Genomic DNA, 24,495 nt, shown 5'->3' with positions numbered 1-24,495 from the left:
CTTTTTAGTTGTGTTTCCACTGGACTAATTGCCCAGGTTATTAGCATAAATAGCAACCCTTATGCCCAAGGCTGGGAGGAAGAAATCCCTGCCCAATTACTACTGTCACTGCTGTGGTGGCAGCGTGTTCTCCCACCAGCAGCCTGGTTAACACTAGTGTTAGGAGGGAGTTTAATGGTAAGCAACAGCTGATGGTCTGTTCTTCATGCAGACTTGTGAAACTGCAGATATATCTACAACTGCCATGTAGAGCTCAATATGCACAGAACTTCCCTTTTAGGGCCTCATGCTCTCATACTTTCTGTAAGATCACTTTCCCCCTGCCAGATTTCTGGGTTCCAAAATAAATATGTCAGTAACTTCAGTGGGGGAGATAGAGCAGGTCAATATCGGCTCTCGACTTTGGAATTCAATCGTGATATGACGATATAAGATCATTGTTTCCTTTCGGCTGTTTAAATAAATGATTCCACCAACAAGGTAACTGAAAACCTGCTAAATGAGTTGCTAATGGCTCTGCACACCCAAATAAGCGTATTGACTCGAGTCTGATTGTTCAGTTACAATCTATAGTTAGAGGATAATTCCATTTTGAACCATCAGGCTCAGTGTGCACAGCGGGAGTCTGACACTTTTGGAGGGCACAACAAAGTGGATCCATTGTCTATAGCGCTCATCCTTTGAGGGTCGCAGAGGGGGAGCTAGATCTGGAGCTAATCCCAGCTGACACTGGTCGAAACTCGGGTCACACCCCGGACAGATCGCGGGACAGCGTGTCCAGGGTGGACAAACGGAGACAAACGACCGTTTCCCTACAGTAACCTGTAGCAAGTAACCTCATTCTACATGTTTTAAGACGAAGCTTGGGAAGAAGCTGGAGTACCTGGAGAAAACCCACACAGACACGTGGCATCTCCACACAGAGAGCCTGATGAGCCAGACCAGGATACAGTTCAGTAAAAACAGGGCACTATAAATTACATATGGGGGATTTTAGAGCTCATCTCATGTTTTCAATGATAATCTACTTTAAAGTTTTTCCTCATGAAGCAAAGCTAGTGAGTGAGTCAGAACTTGTCACCCAAAGAAGTGTTATGGCCTTTTAACATTTACATATACAATATCTATGTGAGAACATATTTGTCTATATATACTGTTTTTTTCAGCCAATTCACTACAGTTGTTTGCAGTTTACTAATGTTGTATGTGTTATAGTTAAGCCGGGCTTAACAATTATTCTTTTCCATTATGTTTCTTTTATCAATACAATTTCGGTAAAAATATGTTTCTGCTTAACACATGCGTTGTAGGTTTGTGTTAAGGTTTTCACAGCTATATTCCAAATACATGAATACAAACATGTCAAAGACGTATAAATCTACATACATAAGGTTTCTATCAGACGCATTATGTATTGCTCTGTACAGCTGTATAGAAATATTCTCCAGGTGCCAGCCAATAGTGCATAAACACATTTATATGTGAACACTTAATAAAATGGGACTCTCCTATGGTAAATTTTCAAATTTTATACTGACTGTAAATTGGTCACTTTTCCTTTTTCAGAGTACATCTTACGTTTATTTACAGTCGTACTTCAGCTAAGAGCAAAAGGCAGTAGCAGAATGTTATTCTGCCTTTAAAGACTCTGCAGGGGGACATATCTCAGTGCTGTGGGCTGCAGAATAAACATTTTACTCTCTCCTTCGTCGGCAGGTTCAGTGGGCTGCACAGAGGAGGAGAGGGTGGTATCATGAGATGATGCTCAGGGATATTAAATGGTGCTAAATGAAATGTAGGCTGTAAGTAATTTGTTTGTACAGTAGAGATGTCAGACCTGAGGTTAAGCAGTGTACATGGCCCGGTACCACCACCTGCGAGGAGTTATCCTCTTCCCTGTAACACAATAGCAACAGGTCAACCAGGGTAACAAGAGAAGAACATACAGCTGCCATTATATAGGAGTGGACGATCCAGGGAGAAATCACTCAGACCTTTTAGTGTCTCTGTTTCTTCCCCCCCACTCTCTCTATGTATTCTGTCCTGAGGCTGCTCAGGGTTCTGGCCCCGCGCCAGATCAGATATGTGCGAGTTTCTCATGTTCCTCATGAAAACATGCTTAGCATACAAATTATTCAGTGCCCTCGCTCGCCCCCCCCCCCCCCCCCCCAAGTTCTCTGTCAAGAGGAGCACTGAGCTGCAGGGAACAGGAAGCAGAAATAATAATAAGTCTTGACTACAAACATTCTTTTGGGAACCAGCACGGAGCCAAGAACAATAGGGCTGACTTAACTGCAAGACTACTGTCACGTAAACACAACAGCTTCATGTAGTGCGCCTTTCTCTCCCAGTGCTATTCAACATCTAAATCCATATCACTTTTAGAAAAACGGATATGATTTATAGTGCATCATGGGAGAAACAACATTTAGGTGTTATTGCAAGGTTTTTACAGCCAGCATAAAATGTTGGAATACAAAAAGGAGACAGTGTATATGTGCTTTGATTCTTTCAGTAGCTGGGCTGCTGAACAGTTATTGCAATTCCCATTTGACCTTTCTGGATTCATTACTTGTGGCAGATGAAACAGTTCAACAAACACAGCTCTCTTTTGTTCCTGTTGCAGGGTACTAGGTTGTAAAGCAAATAAAACGATGTGGAGAATTAAGGCAAAATCAATTAAAACTGAAATAATTCAAAAATAAATTTGTGTGTACTTGTTATTACAGTCCAGCGTTTCTCTTGGACATTGATAATAAAGACGAATTCTTCCTTCTTTTCTAATTTGGTCATTATTTAAAACAATAGACTGTTTATAAAGATGAACGACACATCTCTACTGTCTAGAAATTAAGCCAAAATCTCCCGGATACAAACACTTCCATCTTGTGCATTTGAAGCCAGCCTCTACTCAGTAATGATCGGGGGATGCAGCCACTGAATCGAGGTCCTGCAGGTAGAGGTGCTCGACCAATCATGAGTCAGTCTCAGCTGTCAATCATGACGTTTCACGCAGCATCAAATGACTAATGAAAACCAACGTTACCAGAGAAATCAGCCTGTTGACATACATGTGATAAGAGCTACCTAACGTGACGGAACCCATCTTTGAGACAACTGTATCTCATCTGTAATTTAACTTCATCTATGTCCCATTTGCTAACATGGAGGAATCAACCAGCCACTAGAGGGACGACTGAGACACTTTGGCTTCATACTTGGAGCAGTCATGTTGTCCATCTTTATAAACTACAGATAACAGTCTCCAAGAATATGTGTACTCTAAATATAATTTACTGATGTCAACTGGTAGAGGTGAACCGATCTTTAAAAAAGGAGTGCAGTGAATTTATTTCCCTCCTACACTACAACAATGTCCTTTCTTCTGGGATGGAACACTAAGTCTATTACACTGTTGAGATCTATTTCACATTCTTGCACCTATATAACACAGCAGAACAATATGTACCAGATAAGATCACTCATTCTGTACCTCACAGCTGAGCTCCCAATCAGTCAAAGCACATATATCCATGTGTCAAACTGGAATATTGCATTTGTACGCCTGGACCTTGTTTCTAAGCCAATCTCAAGCCTACATGTCCTTCTATCCTTCAGCCCTTTTTCATTTATCCGTTTCAATATCCTGTATCCTGATGAGTCTGGGAGCAGGGCCCTGACCTGACGTTTAAATCCCAGGCGAGTCCATTATGGTAAGACAGCACAAAGTGCTGATGGAGGAGCAAGATACAACACAGAGGACAAAGAACATACATGACCAGCTGGCTTTACCACCCAGTAGTATATTTGTTGCTGTGTGTACTGTTTGTGATGTGTTTATGCCAATGTGTGTGTGTATGTGAGAGGGTGTGTGTTCTTGTGCTGTTGAGCCATGGGAGTCACCAGAATATACCATACGGAGAGTTATGGTCAGCTCCACCGTGCCGCCTCCATTTCCCAGAGCAGCCAAATCTCTCCCAGCGGACGGAGCTCTGTCAGATAAGAGCGGACAGCTATCGCTCCATATCATACGCACAGACACGCCAGCTCCACGCTCGGGGAGATTAGGCCAAAGGAGGGTCTGACAGCCCTATCTCCAGGCTTCGGGGGTCTTTGTGCCAGCGTGGGGCTTATCAGACCTGCTCTGATGTCTTTTTACCAGCGCATCAACAATGACAGCAGACACTTGGAGAATCATATTTATATCCACTGAATTTTAAGTTGTTGTTCAGCAGCTTCCCTCAGCCAGTTTTAAATAGACAGGACAGCAGAATCAAACATGCAGGATTTCAGGGTCACTGTATTTAAAGAGGCTTCTCCCTCGAACTAAAATGTAAATAAGATCCGGGGAGTGATTTTATATGTATGTAGAACACGAAAAAAAATTAAATAATATAGTACTTTTTTTTTTCAGTTATCCAGAAAGTGACTGAAGCGGATATCGGCCTATCCTAAATAATGAATTCAAGCATATTGCATTCACCCTTGTTAAATACGGGGTTCTGCAGCTCATAAAAGGACACATAGTGCAGAAGCCTTTTACTCTCTTTCGCATATTCATTAGTTTCAATTTTCAACAATAAATCTGACCTTGAAGCCACTGACCTCTGGGCTTGTTAATATAAAGCAATTTAAACATGCTCTTAAAATGAATAGCAAATTAGTGGTAAAAGGCACATTAGGCAATGAAAAACATCTATTGAATATTTAGCCTTTAGCGGGTCTATTTGAAAACACTCTCGGACTTTCTGTATATTTTGTAGAAATGCGCTTCATGAAAAGGAGCTGAATGAATGAAAAACTCAAGATACCACATAAATATAATAACAACAACAATCAACATTCAGTGAGTTTTATGCACAGTACCTCATATTTGAGTACTATTGAAAATTTCTGCAATGAACTGAAATAACACTTTCAGTTATCAGTATTTAAACTGCCCTCAAGGATTTTAGTGTAATCCAATACAACAGTATTAAAATCACTTACTGCATGTTTGTATGACTTCATAATGTTCAGTTGTTGACATAGTGTCTGTAAGGAATTGATATTATGAACGTATTTGAGCTTGTGGTGTTTGTTGTTTCATGTCTCATATTGAATTCTATTAAACAGAGTTAAAATATGTGTCACTGAGTTAATGGAAAACAACGATTTGTTGACATATGTGAAATTGATATTGTGGGGCAGGTTGCTTCCTTCCAACCGATTTTTCTTAATCCAAAGATGAACCAAATATTGTGTTTTAATTCTATTCCCACAGAAACCATAATTACATTGTAATTTTCTTTGTGACATTTGGTGGTGGGATGGCCCGTTAGTTTACTAGAATATTTCAATATTAACTGTGGAATGTCACTTAGCCATGCTAACCCAAATTCAAACTTGAGCATGAACCCATTTCACTTCACAATATGGAATAAAAGACGAAGGTAGACAATAGTGCAGCTGTCAGTCACGGCCAATGGATGTACAAATACATTCAATGACCAAAAAAATTTCTTTACAAAAACAGTTAGAACCGAGGTCGAACGCAGGCCAAGCTCGGAAACAGTATTTGTATCTGGGTAAAAATTGGTAAATTTTTATTATGTTCGTTTCAAATATGCTAATGAAAACAATTACACCTTACAATAGTACAATATAATAGGCAATAATCTTAACAAATAATGCACATGATAGTTTCCCACAAACTTCACCAATCACGGACTTCTGTTTGCATCATAAAGCAAAACATAAAACATCGAGCCATAAACATGCACATAACCAGACTCACTTCTAAGCCTGCACAAAATGGCAATAACAGTGTTCAACATTACGATGATGACGAGACTTGTAAGCACCAAAGTGACACCAATGAATCTGAGGGAAGCTGGGGCCTCATCTGTTTGGCCAAATTGGTGTGAATACCCGGCCTGTGCGTCATGATAACAACAACTGTTCCCAAGCTGAGTGTGTGACTGCAGAGTTTTATGAAGGACTTAGGTTGAAGTTACATCCATTTTTTATTGTCTTTTATCCTTTTTAAGAGTTGCAGCAGGAGCTGAGTCACCACAGTATTACAACTCAATAATCTTTCTCTGGAAACTAATCTAAAATGTCAATTAAATAATAACTCTGACATGAAATCGTTGAGGAGCAGAGACATGAGTCATTATCAGTCATCTTTTCCATCCTCTTCCTTAGGCTGCTGATGTGGATTCAACGCCTGCAGTTCTCTGTCTGCAGCTTCAAGTTTATAAAAATGAGGCAAATCTGAAGATACTCCCACAACCAAACTGCCTAACAAGTGCACTGTGTTTGCATTAAAACATACACACAGCACTCACCCATTGTTTCCAGTTAATTGGTTTCAGATGCTTCAATAAAGTATTGAATTGCAATGAAAAAAATGTGTGAATGCATGGCACCTGCAGATACAATATTTTCTTCAATTAATCATATTTCAGGCGGCGTTTTTATGATTTTAATCTTCACTTCACTCAAAAGCTTGGTCTCTCAGTTTGAGACCAGGACTTATTGATTTTCACATTCTAAAATGCTTTCACTCAAGCCTGCGGTCGCACTCAAACAGCACCTGCTTGTGCTTAGGGTGGGATAATTGCATTTGTTTAAGACTACACCTGGCATTCTCTTGGTTTAGGAGTTTAAACACACTTACTCAGAAGTAAAAAAAGAACAGAGGACAAATTTGACATCAGATGTTTCACATACACACAGAAACTGCGTGAGCACGAGAAGAGCTGAAGATGGAGCGCAGGTGGACAGTTTGAGCACAAGCAGAGCAAATCTAAGCACAAGCGGGGGATATTTGAGTGTAAGTTGGGGTTTCGAGCAAAAAGAATAAGAACATCTGAAAATCAGTAAGTTCTGCTCTCAAACTGAAAGACCACATTATTGAATAAAGACAGGGGAGGAAAAAACATGTTTTGCATGTTTATGGACAAATTCATATCTGGTATACGATGAAAATATCGCCAGAACAACTGAAGTTGAAGTGTGATCATTTCAGCTCCTGTTTGCAGAAGATGGGTCATCAACCTGTTTGCTTGTCGTTCTGCTGGTTGTATTAAATGTGACAGACAGAAGGGTCCAAAATCTGATAAAAGGATCGCAGGTTCTTCCCTCTGAAGTCATGAACATTCACAACTACACACTGTTCCACATGACAGCTGTTATTATGAAAAAAAAGATCCTTCCTCTAGTTGCTTTTGCAATATAAAGCATCTCTCTGTGCTGCTAATTCATCAGAAGGCAAAGCAGGCACTTCCCATTTGTGTTGCATTACTTTTTCAAAGATGGTCAGACAGAACACCAGTGGCGCTCAGTGCAGCCTGAGGGGATTTTATTAGAAACCACTGGATTTCCCACAACCAAGCTGGTGACTGAGTTAAAAGCACAGTGCTCTGTCATTATTTTGTTTTGCATTGTACATTTTCCATTTGCGGAGATAACGACATCTCACCACCCCCGAAAAGCACTGTAGAGTGGGCTGCATAGATGAAATCACTGCATCACACTGGTATAATTGCAAGCGCCACTTCAACATTAGACCACTCAAAATGTATAATGTAATTTGCTGTTTTTCTTTGAGATCCATTTTACAAAAAAGGTGCCATTAGAGCACCGTGCTTCAGAGAAGGCGGAGTTTTCACAATGTACATGTGCAGAGGCTAAAAATTTAACTAAATGCCTCCAGTAGAAAAAAAAAATGAGATCCCAACTCTGACAATTTGCAAAAAGGGAAATATGTGACTTGGCTTTTCATCTTTATCCAAAATTAAATCAAATTTTGCATTAAGATGAAAAGCCAGGTCAAAACCATCATGTAACGCTTGTGGAGATCGGTGCAAATAAAATGCACCGCTCACAATTACAGTAGATTGCATCACTGTAAGACAACCCTTAGGGATTTGTTTGATTCCTGGTCCTGATCTTCAGATTGCTACATAAAACATGACAAACTATAACCAGGATAGAGAAAATGGATGATGGAAATGGATGGACAGCAGATGGACAGTAAGAAACATATGAAGGTCTAAGTGAAAGAAAGAGCGAGGAGATGTGTGCACTCACTTTTCCTCAGAAAGCCTAGAGGGCACGTCCCATCAGCCACTGGGGGACTTCGCTCATAGCTGATGTTTTATCACAGTAGATCCAGGGGAATTGAGGAGAATAATCTACACAGAGTCAGGGACACCGTCTTATTCAGCAGGGAAGTCAGAGTACAGCAGGGATCAGCATCCCAGTTATTTAGAGCATCACTCAGGTCAAAAACATACAGCTGCAGTTGACATGCTTGAAGTGACCTCTTCACTGTGGTTCCTGTGCCTCGCCTGTATCTACCTCTCTATCTGGGTGGAATCACTGCTGCTTGTGTACAGTAATCAAATCTTACCTACAATGTTATAACACATGTTAAATTAAATTTTAAATGTAAAACATATTAGCCAGCAAGGTTTGACACAACTGAGTTTATTCTTAACTCTCTCGTATAGAAATAAAAGCATTGCTTGTAATGAATACTTGGTTTAGGTTTATTACCTGTGACCTGATGAGACTGTACATGTACTATAATAAGTTATTATTAGTAAGTGCAAATTCAATCGATGGTAATTTTGTAACAAAGAGAAAAATAAGGATAGTACTTAATTTAAAGATATGGTGTAATAATTATTCATTAAAATGTCATTGAACGACCTATGTTATATATTTTGATGACTTGTCTACTTACAATGTGGGGGGCAAACAATATATGACGAACAAAAATTTAGCCAGTTAGCCAGTCGGCTGTTTCTTCCTTTCACTGTTTGTATTGGTCATTTGCGACGGATCATTATTATTCTTAGTAATGTAAATACAACTTTTATACATCACCTCATTTGTTTTCATGATTTCCGATGAGGTGTGTTGATGTGGTGAGAACAAGAACTCCCTTGATCCCACGCTGCTTCACAAAATCATTAAACTAAGTCTTCTGTGATTGTTGTGATTGAGAGACCCTGAGTGACCAAAGTTACATACTGTAAGTTTAACCTTTGCCAGAAACTTTGTACAAAGTTGATGGAACTTTGTTTGATTTATTCGTAGTATAGTTAAATGAAACTGTTTTTTCTAGAGTGCTGAGCTGCACACTGCCTTCTTTCCAGGGCTGAGGCATCACCTCAAGTAAAGGTCACGGGCGACCATGATGGATGGCCACTGCTGTGAATTTAATCTAAAATAAAGAGCAATAAACACTGGGTTCATGCTAGTGGCACAGGGGAATGATGAAGGATCCATTAGTTAAGCAAAGGTCAAAGGCTCCTCCCCTGACTGTTGCTGTCACCATGGCATCACAAACGGTGACATGGGGACGGACAAGGGGCCAAAGAGGGTCAGGGGGTGACGTCGGCTTCCCACTGTCAGATCTGTCCTGGTTCATCAGCCATGTCGGAGAGGTCCAGGCGCATACCTGCTGAGCGACAATCAGGGGAGGACCTCGAGGAATCGCCCAGATTGTTGTGAATGTCAGACACTGCTGTTAAGATTCAGAAATTCAGACACATTTGAAATGTCACCTCTTTAGGGACGCACGGGGCATGGGGGGGGGAATAACCTGTTAGCACTGCATTTAAAGAAGAGCACTAATCGATGCCTCTGCTTCAAAATAACTGCGATGTTAGAGGCAGTAAGTGCTCCTTTTTTTTATATTGTACACAAGCTATGATTAACTTCAATTAATCAATGACAAAAGCTTAAGATATACCGCGCCCATAGTTCGCAATCCATGTCAAAGCCAACATTTTGAAAACACTAACGCAGAATGAGCCGGACAAGTCTAATTTGCTGCCTTCAAATGCTCGTCACTAATGGCGTTAAATAGGTTGCGTGGGCCAAAATTGTGACAGCATGATGTATTTGGCCGACGAGCAGAGCTAATGACTGCCATCAAATGTGATTTGAGTTTTCAGCCGCAGTTATCTCACTGGAGCCCAATTTATTTAGTGTCACCTTTTAACTACAGTGTTTGGCGTAGACTCATGGCCAATGACAACACGCGTGAAGGGCTATCTCCTATTAGCGCTGCTGATTGGCCGGTGATGGAGACATCTCAGGTTTGTTTCCACTTCATAATATGAAGCCAAATGCCGCCGCTTGCCAAAGAGCGTGTTGATGAATAGAGGAAGCAAGAGATTCTAGACACAATGTGGAGGATGAGATGGAAATGCGGGGTTTGGTCGATAGTGGAAAGTTTGGATGAGCCTGTGGGGCCCAGGGATGTAGATATTGAATGGTTTGTGGGGAATTATGAGGTATATTTTTCAGCAACTTCATTGTTATGCTTGGCATGTTCCAAATATCCAATACAAACTGTTGGCAGCATTTCATAGTCGAGATAAAATCAAAAACAAAAAATATAAATAACTCACCGTGGTAGCTAAAACACACGGCTCACCATCTCTCTGACTGTTTGGCATTCACACTTGTCTTCCAACAATTTTCACTGACACTGACACATATTCGATTTCACGAGATGTGACCAAACCCAACCTCAACAAAGAGAGAAACAAACACACAGTTTTTTACTGTTGCGCCACATTCCTGAGCCGCCACATTCATTCCTTTAGCTCCTTTTTTCTCATTTGACTTTCAAATATCAGATCTTTTTTTTTTAAAGCAGACCCTTTCTTCTTTCTCTCTTCAGCACTCACACACTCACACACTCACAATCCTTTATCAGCTTACCATTCATTTACATGTATAATTATAACAGGCGCTTCAGGAGCCGTTTGCTAAAAAGCTTTATGCAAAATGTAATTAACGGTAATTAAAACGAAGGCCGACTTGAATGGGAGCCACGGTAGCAGTGCATCATTTACAAAACCAAATTGAATCTAATGTTTTTACCGTGTGAAATCAGCAGGGGGGGTCTGAGAATGTCCTGTCTGACATTAAGATCAAAGAACACAGCAGCGGAGTCACGTGACTTCATATTTGGACATGAGCCAACTGTTGATGCTAATCTAAGATCCATATATGCTCTGTAGAACTAAATGCCCTGGAGACCTTCTGCAGTTTTCTCCGTGTTGAACACGACCTTAAACTTTAAATTGATTAGGTTAATAAATGATCCGCAAGCATGACTGTGTCATCCATGTTGTCTAATCCACGTGTTCACTGTCTTCACAATAAGAGTCCTTCATGACCACTGAGACAAAACAGATAACAATTTTTAATTATTCCTGTAGCTCCTCCGTTTCTTAATAGAAATGAAATATTGATGGTGAATCTCTAATATAGTCAAAAAGATTCAATGCTCACTGACATTTTTTTTTTTATCTGCACACTTCAGCTGAGTTTCATGCTGTTTCTGACACAGCTGCAGACGAACTGTTAAGAACTGCACAGACATGAAGGGAGTCAGTAGAGCACCAACACAGCTCATTGTGTTAATAGAACAATCCTGGATCTCTCACTGGATGTCATCCAACATAAATACCACATTGTCAAATCAGAGTCGCGTGGGAAATATAATATGTGAACAAAACAATGCAGTTGACTAGCCTTGACATTCTTCCAAATGCTGCTGCTAAAGGAAATGTGTTATATATCTTCTGCTGTTCAATGAAAACAAAAAAAAAAACATACTTAAACAATGGCTATGGGGAAAGCAGCTACGATCGTTTGCCCTCACAATGAGCCTATATAAGGCATCAAAGAAATTAAGCCAGTTAAAAAGCTAATAAACTTCAAAAGGAAATATTTATGTAAACACTGTGCCCCCCCGTCGCACTCATTGAAGAGGACATGCTTTTAAATTAGTTACAGATCTGCTGTAGATGAATTCCCTCTAAGGCAAAACACACACATACTGCATCGCACAATGGTTTTGTTGCTCTTCAGTGTTATAGACTTACACAGACAAGATCACATGTACAATTAATGTAGACACACAGTTACATGTATGGAATAAATAATGATAACACCACAGACTTGGACTTTTGACATCATCCAACCACAGCCTTCGTTGGGATTGGTCCTTATCTTGTGCTCGTTTTTACATGTGATGAGACGCATGTTTTAGCCCAAAGCTTTCAGCCAGCGTACATTGAGCCAAAGAAAGTCGCTGAATGAGAATCTTAAACCATGCAAATCTTTTTTTTAAACCCTGCTGGTGTGGTAAAAATCATGTTTGGACAATATTAATAATTCATTCAGTTTATAGCTGCATTTCATGGCATTAATAGAGTCCAACGTTGAGTCCAAATTACCACTGGAGGGAAATGTCACATCTTTGTTCGGCTTCCTCCCTGGAAAAAACGATGCATTACTGAGATAGTTTGACATTTTGGGAGATTATTTGAGGAGATTTATACAGTTCTCGTGTTTGTATGGTAAATCGAGCAATTCATTAGCAATTACCTTAGCATAAAGACTGGGGGGAGCTCTTAACAGTGGTGACTTAATCTATCTCTTCTTTCAGTATTATCATCTACAAGCTGTCTGACACTAAATATCTCATATGATGAGATTAATATCAAATCCAAAACATTTTTGGATTTGATTTATTGGGGGTACTATAAAGTCTAGTTGTACAGAGTATACAAAAGCATGCAGCTCTTATCTTGATAAACACCAGATGCTCGACAGAAGTGATGACAATACGATGTCTACATAAACTTATTTATGGTTCCTCCCATTTCTGTATTGTTTCAGACACAGGCCCCTCTCCATACCATTTTGCGAACTATATCATATATTATATATAAAGACGGACAATATGACAGTTCCCCAAAAGTGAAGCCAAACCTATCCATCGTCACCTGCTGGCTGTATGCAGTACAAGTCATAAACTTTGCCTCCACTGTGTAGGTGGATGGGGCGTGAACAAAAATAAAAAGTCAAAGTACATGTCAATTTAAATTTCCTCAAAGATGGTTTCTGTCCTTTTAGGTAGTTCTTATGACACCGACGTACATTCAAGAGCTCATTTTTCTGGCAAGTTTGGTTATATTTTATATTATGGAATAAAAACTATTCATGAATGACGGCTGAGACGTACTCTGATAAGTGAGCGCATATGTCGTCGGGACCTCGACGGTGCGGCTCCTCTTCCCTGTCACTACAATGCAGAATCTATGCACATGATGGCATCATTTACATCTTATGTATTTGTGATTAATTTCTGATTAGTGGGAGGAAGTGGAGACTCTTTACATAAAGTCAATGCGCTCTACCATTGGACAGAGCCATGCTAGCATTGTGCTACCACCTGCATTTCTTGACATTAAGCAAAAAAACAAAACTACATTTTCATTACATAAACTTTTGAAGTATGAACCCTCTCATGTAACTCTTGGCATGAGTGTGTATATTTGTATCAAACTTATACTTAAACCAATGTGACCATTTCTCTAACAACAGCCCCTTTCTAAAGGATGATAAAAAGCATTCATCCCACATTTTGGCAGGAGGACCGGTTGACAATATTTGTCTTTCTTTAGTCTCTGCACTCGTCCTTTTCTTCTCTGTGTCCTGAATTGAACTTGGCTGCAGGCGTGCGGAGGAGAATGGCACCCCTCACACATTTCAGACGTCTCCCATTCTTTTCAGCCGCTTTTTCATTGCTCATCTGTCGGTCAGCTGGGTATAGACATCAGCCCTCTCTCTCTCTATATGGACTCTATGCCCAGACGTCTTAGGGCCATATAACTGTCTGCCAGGATTTACACAAGATGGGGGAAGAGAAAAGCCACGAAATAAGCTCCTCTTGCACATGTCAGTGGGCAAAGACAAGAAAGGGTGTGAGATGGAGGCACGAGTGTGAAAAAAAAAAGCTTGAGAGTAAATAATGTGTATAATGCCATGTGGCAAGAGCCTTTTGATGGCTGGGCTCGCTGCAGGAGATGATGAATACATAATGAAATTCAGCTACAAGGAAAAGAAAGGAAAATGAAAAGAGATGATGACTTGTTATTGATCTTGTCGTTCACTCACATATCTGCGTCCCTTTGCAATACTTAAAGCAATACTGTTTGGAGACAGAGCCACAATAAGAATTCGATTTTCAAACTACTACATTTATTTGCGTCTCTTTGAAAAGTTTAAATTTCATTTCAAATCAGAACAAGAAAAGTAAATGAGTATAATTAAATTATAAAACTATAAGCTGATCTGTGAGTGCACAAGATCTCAAGTATAATATGTTTATTATATATATATATGTTTGTTGCATGGTATCAAGAAAAATGCGTCAGAGCAAATATTGTGGGTGAACATGATGGGGCTTTGTGGGATGGGGCGCCATGCCCCATCCCACAAAGCCCCATCTAGGTTCTGATGCGTTGTCACCCATTTCCTGCAGGACATGCTCGAGGATCGCACACTCTGTCGATTTATTCATAAACCTCCCTCTCGCCAACACACACCAGCGGTGGAACAAGGTGTGATGGACTGAACGAGGCCATGGATGTGGATATTGATGGCTCTATTAGGATACTACTACTTATAAGGCATCATCTGCTCACTTGTGTGTGTAATACTGACAGATAGAATAATAATGGCTGTCACATGAGTGGAGGAGCTGGTTGTACCCATACAGCCCAGAATGTATTGCGCCTGTTTACCTTGCATATTTTCTTAAAACTGTTAGGTCAGCACACTCAGAAGGTGGTGATGTCCAACGAGCCTCGGACATGATGATTTGTAATGATTCCACATTTGCACAAATTATCTTTGATAAAAAAGAACATTATATGACTGGATGACGGGGAGGAGGGTGTCAGAATCATGGTTACTGAATTCAACTAACTCACATGACACATGATCCTGAGAAAATGTAGCTACTTTCATATTAGAATTTTTTTTTATGAAGTACATATGTGTAAAATATAATAAAATATGAATCCTACCATTGAGACTATGTTTAGTGCTACAGAGAACAAATGAAGGCCTGTCAGGGCACTTTGGGTCTGTATGCATTGGTTAATTTGCATTAGATGTTTGACAGGAAAAGAATAATGTGAATTTTAAATATAAAATTGTTTTAAAATGTTCTCTCCTGATTAAAGGAATAGATAGACACTATGGTTAGATAATATTGACGCACTCTCACTTCTTCATAATACCCTTAGCAATAATGAAAAACATGTTTTATACATTTGTTTTTAATGCTTGTTTTGTATAACCCTCTTATCAACCCTTGCAAAATTCAAAGTTTGTCTGTCACTCTTTGTAGGTGTCAATTTAAAATACCTGCGTCAGAATATGTTTTTATCACAAAGTCTTTATCCTCCATGGAATCTGGATTTGCATCATTCTGCTCTGTAGGTGGTCCCCCCCCACTGAACCTACAGTTGTTAAGCAACTGTAAAAAGTACCACCTAGCTCTACAGACAGATATACCTTTAGGCTACTGATGTTTTATGCGTTACAGGGCATTGACAGCTTATCATAGAGAGGTGGGAAGAGGCAGATTCAAGAGGATCAATCACTGAGACAGTACGCTCTTACAAAAGAGAGGAATTATGAAAATCTGTAAAGGTTATTCAGGAAACACACCATCTGACAAAGTAGGAATTTCCTACCTGCAGCAGGTTCACCAAGAGGTGGACTAGGAGAACATGTGCCGCTGTATTGACAGCTCAGGGGACCACGACCACCTTCAATGAATATCATTTGTCATATCCCCGTCCCACGCCTTCAATAATTTACAGTATTGATTTGAAACAAAGTCATACACTGTGAAGTGGATAGAGGAGTACAGTGCTTTCATTTAATGCTTTAGTGATCTGCGGCCACTGATTTGGTACACAGCGAGCAACAACAATGAAACATACGTCTGAATTTGGCCTGTAGGGAGCGGGGACACGGGCGTCTGTCAACGTGATCTACAGACGAGGAGAGGCGAGGTGATATCCCGCTCTGATACTTCACATGTGACACCTCCTGATCCCACCTAGCAGCATGATGAAATGCATTATGGGCCAAATAAAACTCAATATAAAAAGAAATCACTTAATCCACTTTCTTTTTAAGGACAGAAATCCTCAGCGTTATTAATGGTATTGCCCCTCCTTTTTTGACATTTCCAATCAATTACAGATTGTATCCAGGTGATTTAATTCGATTTCATGTTGCAGTGGAGTGATTTTGGGATGCACGGCATTAATCAAAGAATTATGCGGAGTGAAACACAGGGGAGGCTTGTTGTCACTATTACAGCCAAATCAATCAGACTGTGCTGAACCCCCCTCTGAACACACAGGGCCATTTCTATCCTCTTGGTGCGTAGGGATCTCCTTGGTGCAAACGCAACAAACTGCTTTTCTGCTGTTTGACACTGTCGTTTGAGATGTATTAAAAAACAACTGATGTGTAATAAAATGCTTTATTTTATTTTAAACTGCACCAGACATTTCCAGGGGTGAAATGAATGCACAGGGTCTGTTATTCTGCGCCTGACATTTATGCTCTCTTATTGTGAAGACCTCATTCTTACCCGAGAGGTAGAGAGGACGTCTTATATCGTGCGTTACATGACTTACAGACTGAGCTGCTTCCTTTGTCCCCGCCGGCATTTCAGAATAAAAAAAAGCTCATGGCGTTTTTTTCTCCTGATTATTATTGGGAATATCAAACATGTTATGTCCTCTTCCACGACCCCACTAGTGAATTAAAATCATCGCTCTCATCTCAATGGCTCTCATTCTTCTTTTTTTCCAGGGAGATTGATGCTGCTGCTTGCCAGGTGAAAATCCTATTCTACCACCCACTTTGTATTTACTGTAAGTGTGCGTGCAGATTTTTTTTAATGTGTGTGTGCGGCTCTTTATGCAGCAGGCAGGGGTCTGTTTAGCCCAAAATATAAAACAGTTATTTCCCGGGTCGGACCGCCCAGTGTTCAAAGTTTCAATGCACTGGTAATAAAATCTGAGTGCGCTCATAATTCATCCGTCTGCTTTTCCGAGATGCTTATCTAACCGCAGAGCAATTAGCACGAGGCTCCCAGACTTTTCCACTGTACGGCTTTATCTGATCCCGACGCTAATATAAACCAGCAAATTTAAATAAAGCCAAACAAAAGGTCACCGATGGGCAATTGCGCTCAGATACTGCACATGATTATCTAATATAAAAGGCCATTGTTGGACAGCTGTGCAGTTCAGCATCACATCGGTGAAAACAAGACCATTTCTCTGCCGTCTGAAGCCGCTTCATGGGGAGTCATGTGGAAAGCCTCCTCTTTCTTCTGGTCGGCTGGCAATCCAACTGCAATCCCCCTGAGATCTGACTCAATTCACACCTCTGAATGACATACTTCATCCGCACTGGGATGAGGAATATAAAGCATCCAATCCAAGCGCTGTCTGTCCTGGACACTTCATGAAATGCACCACTCGGTTCATGAGGGAAAACGGGGGTGACAAGACACACTCTTCGTCACAAAATGATCTCTGAATAAGTGGGGTATTGATAGCGATATTATCCTGCAAAACAGTCGGCTAATAACCCGAAGTGATCCTTTTTTAATTTGCCTGAGTCGTATGGAGACCCTCTTATCAATGGTGTCATATGTTCTGTGTGATGCGGCTCCAACAACAGGCTCCCAGCAGGGGACCGGCGGATTAGAAAAGGATTCCTCTGACATCTCTGGAAAGCGCACTAAACAGCCAGCTGTCTCCACTGGCAGCGGCTGCGGCCCATTCAGAACCAAAGCAGGCAGCGGCGCAGGCAGGCCGCCGAACCAGCTGCACAGTAAGTAGCCTATTAAAATGGATATCTAGGTACAATTAGAGGAGCTATATGAAAATCAACCATGTTCTTATCTTAAGCCGTTGGCAATGTCAGAGTGGATTTGCGAGGCGGGTCTTTCTTCTTTTCGTCTGGAGACTGCCGTCGCATTGTCCGAGGAGATCAGTGTTCAACCAGAAGTAGTTTCACCCAGCCAGAGCTTTCCAGGGCAGACTCGGGCGAGGTTGTTTGTCACAGATTCAAATGTGGCTGGTGAATAAAAACAAGCTCAACAGAGGTTTCAGACATCAGCTTTGGAAAAGGCGTTTGAGGAAAGTAGTTTCTGTAACTTACAATATTTTGTTGTCCATTAAACTAGTTTAACATTTTTCAGCAAATTTTTCATTTAGCTTTAGTCTTTGTCCTGTTAAACAGTCTGTTAGTTGTTATTTAGACAAATTTATCCTGTTTATTGTTACGTTTTAGATGATTTCTAAAAGTCAAATGTTTACATTGACAGCAATATTCGTACCATTGACCTAATTCTTAGTATGGCATTATTTATATTGTTATGTTGCAGATAGAATATTCTATTCATATTGCCTTTACATGACTCACATTAACATTGATGTCATCACAGTGGAATCCAGGACATGAGACATCAAGCAGAGGTAACTGCTGTATGTCAATTTCACAATATGCTTTGAAAACTGCAACAGGACGTTATATTGTGATCAGGATGTCTACATAACTACGGTCAGAATACGTGAAGTGTGACGTTATTTGGGTTAAGGTAATCAGGAAATGTTTGTGACACCATCTAATCTTCTGGTTTTAGTAAGACAAAAAGTAAATATATAATTTTTTGGGGGAAATAATAAATAGTTACCAGAAAAATATCCCAGAGCTCAATGTTACCCTGTCAAGCTGCTTGCTTCGTGGACCTTTGGTCAGAAACCACAAGATATTCCATTTACAATGATACAGAAACAAAGTTAAGCAGAAAATTCTTTGATTGGAGTTAGAGTATTTTTTTATTTTACTCGATAATTAATTTAAATAAGGTTGCAACTAACCAATTATATATGAACTAACTATATTATTGACTGACAAAGTGTATATCAAACACAGTTTATGTCTTCAAATTGCTTGTGTCTAAAATCCTATAATTACTCAGTAAATGACAAACAATGAATCAACAATAAAGCCTGTAAATCAATAAGTCAATAAATAGTTTGAGACATGTAGTTTCTCTATAAACCATCTAAACCAGTCTGACAATGAAATTGTACAAGAAAAGAGAAAGATCAACCAGCAGCATGACATCATTAACTCCTGCAGGCGGGACCATCCCTCTCCTTGAAGAATGGCCGCCCGCTTGCACATCAGTTACAGACGACACATCAGTCTCTGTTATAACAATGTTGAATCACTGCCTGGATCAACCGCCTGGATCGACAAAATTAAGCTCCTAAATTTCCCTAACAGAGTCCGATGAGTGATGAATGTCTCCGGCTGCCGGGCACACTCATCCCTCACCAAAGACATGTTGATTGTCTTTAGCGGGCTTTTTCCATCTGACACTCAAATCTGAGCTTGCAGACGCAGAATGAGACCATTGGAAATGTTTTAACTGCAACGTCCGGCACAAAATGAAGGACAACACAAATGGTCTGAAACCCGGACTTTCCATGTAAAGCGACACAATCCAATACCAGTGCATTCAAAAAAATTACTTCTTTAATGTTTGTTAACGTCTGTATCGACCAACCTTGTGTGGAAGTGATTATCGCCATCATTTCAGACCTGTTGCTGGTGTTATAATTGACAACTCTAGTGCAAACCGAGGTCTTGCACACGCTGCATGTTGCTGTTCTACCGGCGTGACTTTCCAGGGTGAAATATCGTGATATTGCTGACATGCTTTCATTTAGTTCTTTCATCCATGTTGTTTGTACACATGTTTTTTATGTTTTTGCTGTTTATACATCGACTACGTGCTCTGCTTGACCTGGGTTTGGAAAAGTGACATTAAATGTATTATTTTAGTTAACTCTGACTAGCACTTTACTACTGGATATCACTTCTTCTTTGCCTCTCTTCTTTGCCAGTGGCAGTTTGGAGCAAAGAAAAAGAAGAAGAAGAAGTGATTTCGATCAGTACATAGATTTGCATACTGCCTGCGGTATTGGAGGCATGTCCGATGACGGTGTCAGAATCAGTGTGTTGTGTGTGTGTCTTAGAGTGATCAAAGGGAGTGTGTCTGTAGTTGTGTCCGCAGGATACGAGTAAATGGAATCGCTTTATTCTGCATCTGTTCACATTTGAGCAAACTCAGCCAGGTAGCTCTTCTTAATGAAGAGCCCATTGGCCGAATTGCAAAGCACAAATGAGCACAGCAGATTATTTAGTATTGACTTACAGACATGCATACTAACAAGTGCAGAGGAAATGGACGCGTCTCTCTGATTGGACCGGGAAAGACTACAAAGCAGTTCCATCAGAAACGATCAGACCTTTCTACAATGGCAGGACCGGGCTCGATTGCAGATGGTTTTTTAATGAGCATCACACAAACCAGCCGAGATGACTAGAGACAAAATTGTTAAAGTGGATTTGCTTCGGCCTTCATCTCCCCGTGCTCCGGTTGGCCGTGTGGAGCTGAGAGCAGAGCACTAACTATGGGCATTTAACACATGACCTGCACAGATTCTTTGATGTCCCGATGCTGGATGGAAAAGTTTCATTCTCAATCACCTCAATCGATACTCCCATTAAGCCCAACATCAATTGACCATTAACAAGTTGATTCTCATCAAAATCGCCCTCCGAAGAAGATCGTCTCCGACTGGTACGTGGAGAAAACTGCACACGCTGTGAAGCCAGGGGGTCTGTTTTCTTGTTTGTTTGTTTTTTATATACTGTGATGGCCCAGCCAGTGAGCAGTGCCCAACATGGCTGAGTACAGCCAAACAAAGGAAATCCAGAGGCGTGGTGTTGGATGGGCGGTGCTACCCCAGAGGACCCTCATAGGGAACTCCTCCCCTCCCAGGTGTCTCTGATTGTTTCTCACAGGTGGATTGAATCAACCAGGCAATCAGGAGCCATCTTAAACCTCAACCAGAGGACACGGAAGCCAGACTGTCTTGAGCTTCAGAGGAGTGGTTAGAGGCCTTTTATATTAATGAAGAGGAATAACTGCTGTCTCTCTCTCTTGGATCAGGAAGAGCCCGATGGAGCCCCTGATCCCAACTGCCAGTCCGGTGAAGCTTTTTGAGTTACCTTTATGCGCCCCCTTCACTTTTCCCTCTCAGTTTAAAAATAAACTCCTGAGTTATATTCACCACAACCCCCGCTTCTGAATGCTCTTCTCCAGTTTGTGTACCCACTGTTTACTCTTGCAAGGCCAGGCTCCCACAATACGAAGAAAAGCATCGCACACGTTTTAAAATCAGCATTGAGGCCAGACAGTTCGATTTGATTCATAGAGGTCATCACATCAATTTTTTGTCTCAAACATATCAATCTCCACATGAATATTTAATGGCTCAGAGCAGACAGTACAGACAACTTGTTATTGCCTCTGTAACAGATGCACTAAAGTAGAATGGACACAGACTTTTTTCCAGAGCAGTAAATTAAAGAAATACACATTTACTATATGAACTCTTTACACTGACAAGTTGAATTCACCGCTGCTTTACCCTGCCACAGCTTTATGCTAATGCTCCGTACATATTAATGAGGTCAAAAGGGGGAGGGTTCTGCATTTTTTCCATATTTGAATAAATGATATCACTGAATGTACTTTTATAACTGAAAATGTACTTTTATCAAATGTCTTTTATTCGTTAGTTGTTTTTTTTGCTTCTACTTTGTTTCTTTTATCCTTTTCTTTTGAAATTGTTTCGTTCTGTATGATTTGCAAGTGCAACGGTTGCATTTCTGCATGAGACAGTGTGTGTAAATTGGAGCTGCATATTAAATGTCCCATTAAAGATGATTTTTTTTAATGCATTTTATTTATTTGATGACAGTGCTCGTTACAAGGACAAAATACTGTAAATGAGCCAGAGTTAGCTGTATTTCATCTGTTGCCCGATAGCCAGTTCTTACAAGGCAACCCAAAGTACAATAATCACAAATATCTAGGGATAATTCATGTGCAATATACACACCATCCAAACGTACTGCCCAACTAGCCCAAGATTTAACAATACAGCGGTTAGAAACAAGCAAATAATCCAGGATTTATACTACAATATTTATAAAAATAGGTTGAATAAGCAACTGGCACCAATGTAACAAAAGGTTTTTATGCACATTCAAAATAGAACAATAAGAAAAAAGCTAAATGTAAAAAAAAAAAGGATGCAAGTATGACCAGACTCATTACGTACATGAGGCATGTAATCGAGTGGAGAGATGGAAAAATAGCAGCATTGAAAAATAGATTTGCTTGTGTGAGGCAAAGGCTAATGTTCCTCAAATTAACACAACAGAAACAAATGCCAAATTTTTTTTTTTTAAAGTGCTCATATAATTAGTCAATCTCGTCACGCTCTCTTATTCTTTATTGGTTTATTGGCACCCAAGCTGCAAAATCAACAACACACGTCTCTCACCAAAAACTCCTAATAGTCGGATTAGAGTACTGGGTGAAAATTAAAAATGAATTAGCATTTCTTCTAACAGATTCTCAAATGTGTTAAAATATTGTGCTACATTATGGCAGAAACCCAGTTATTGTTATTCTACCTTGACATGGAGATGGTTTTCCAGTATTTGTCCAAGCCAAGCGGAGGGTTTAAAGAAATCATCAATAACATGGGGAGAGTCATGCTTTTTCTTTTTTAACAAGGTGAAACTTATGGTTCAGCCTCCGTCACCAGCCTGAACAGTGACAGTGGTGTCAAACCATCACACGGATGACACCTGAATAGGCACACTGCCATACACTGCGCCTCTAATCTCCATACTGAGGAGGAGCACACAAATTGAAGAGAGACAGTGTTATCCATGGATGCACTCTTCCACTGTCTGGGCTCCAGAGTGTGGGTACAGAGATAAACGTGGTGGAGGCGGGGGGGATTAAAATGTCCCGAACATTCAGACTGTTTAATTGAAACCTCCCTTGGGAGGCCACAGAGGGGACAGAGGGGCGGGAGGGCAGTCTGGGGAGCGACCGCTGGAGACCCCTCGTAGGTGAATCCATTTCCTCATCGCCTCTCAATAGAAGATGATGAATAGTGTGACATCTGCATTCCGCAGGGGAAAGGAGTGTCCGCTGGAAAACTGAGTGCTCTGTGGCCTTAATGTCAAAGATGGGGCACGGGGGTGGGGGGGCTGATCAGTTATCGTTAAACAATTTATAAAAACATTAAAAACAGGCAGTGGGAGTTTCCTTCCTTTAGAAAATGTGCCACAGGTTCCAATTCTATACAAACTCTACATACATTATTCACTATAATACATAACTATATATCGATATGCTCTATATTACCTTTAAAATAGATAACTTCCCCCCCCCCGCGACCATCAAAAGGAATAGCTGTATAGCTATTGGACAGATTGATGTGTTTTTGGAGGTGTTAGTGGAGCTTTATCAACATCGTCCACAAAATCCTCCATTCACTCGGAGCACTGCCTTGTGGGAGAATATAAGCATTAAATGTCTCAAATATTTTCATACTGCCTTGGAAACAGACATATGATACATGTACTGTGCAGGAAGAGAAAGGAATCCAGCTGCATTATGGGAAGTTTAGGACACATCTCTGGTCTCTGAAGCTTCACAAAACCCAATGTCCACAAGTATTTGGACCATTATCTTGTTATTTTGTCTTGAATCATCTGTTGGTTTTGTATTTGACAAGAACAAATTACTCCTAATGATGAGTGGTTGATCTAACTTCATGCACATTTAGAAACACACAATCAATTACTAGAATTCGATTGTTGATGTAACTGTCCAATGCAGGGGTTGGACCAAATTATTAAAACATAACATAAGCGTGTAATACATTCGACTGAGGGTAATGAACAGTTTTTTGAGTGTTGATTCAAGGCTGTTTGTTTTTAATTTAATTAAATGTTTTCTTGGTATAGCTTTATCTAAGACTCCAGTTCATAACAGTGTAAAAATCTTAGACATTTATCCATCGTCAGATTAGATTGCATATTTAGTACAGTGTTTCTGATTTAGATATTTTTTAAATAATTCTGCACCTCATTTACAAGGGATAAAAAAATGATAACGTTTTGAACCCTACCACTAAGACCAGTGTAGTATCTGATTTTCTGCGATTACCCATCCCTCCCATAACAGAGCACTGAACTATGTGAGTGACGCTGCTGAGCGATGGCCTTTGTCAAATCAATGAGATGTGAACAACTGCTGTGATAATGTGGTTAGCAGCATCATTTTCTCCTGTTCTTGGTTTAGCTGGTGATTGATAGAGGGGGGGGGGGGCAGTTTGTCCAAGGTCATGAACCGCGTGCGAAAGTGGAATACGTGTCCTTGAAAAGAACAGGCAAAATGGCAAAAGAAGACCATAGAGCAGTTAAAAGGAGACATCAGTCGCGGACAATCTCCCGCTCTGTTCTTCACATGTGGAAGGCAAACTCGAGGACCCAACATTCGCCTGAGTTCATGTCTGATAATAGCTTATGAAAGACGCGAGTGGGTGAATGACAACAGATTCTGGCTGTGACTCATTCCTTTGAGACCATCTTTCACATCCATGCTGTTAAATGCATTCAACATTAACCTGTGGAAAG

General features: G+C 40.4%; 1 long non-coding RNA gene across 1 annotated transcript in view; it reads right to left on the bottom strand.

Moving 5' to 3' along the window:
* Positions 1-1,664: 1,664 nt before the first annotated feature.
* The window catches only part of LOC133961646 (uncharacterized), a 48,642-nt gene continuing 25,811 nt past the window's right edge, over positions 1,665-24,495 (bottom strand). Inside the window, exons 3-4 of the long non-coding RNA XR_009922033.1 lie at positions 1,838-1,896; positions 1,665-1,726 (exon numbers count right to left, since the gene is read on the bottom strand). This is a non-coding gene — a long non-coding RNA (uncharacterized LOC133961646). The remainder of the gene's footprint in view (positions 1,727-1,837; positions 1,897-24,495) is intronic.

This window comes from Platichthys flesus, chromosome 10 (genome assembly GCF_949316205.1).
Source record: "Platichthys flesus chromosome 10, fPlaFle2.1, whole genome shotgun sequence".
Taxonomy (NCBI): Eukaryota; Metazoa; Chordata; class Actinopteri; order Pleuronectiformes; family Pleuronectidae; genus Platichthys; species Platichthys flesus.
The sequence above is the reverse complement of the archived record's forward strand: the minus strand, read 5'-3'. Positions and strand labels throughout refer to the sequence as shown.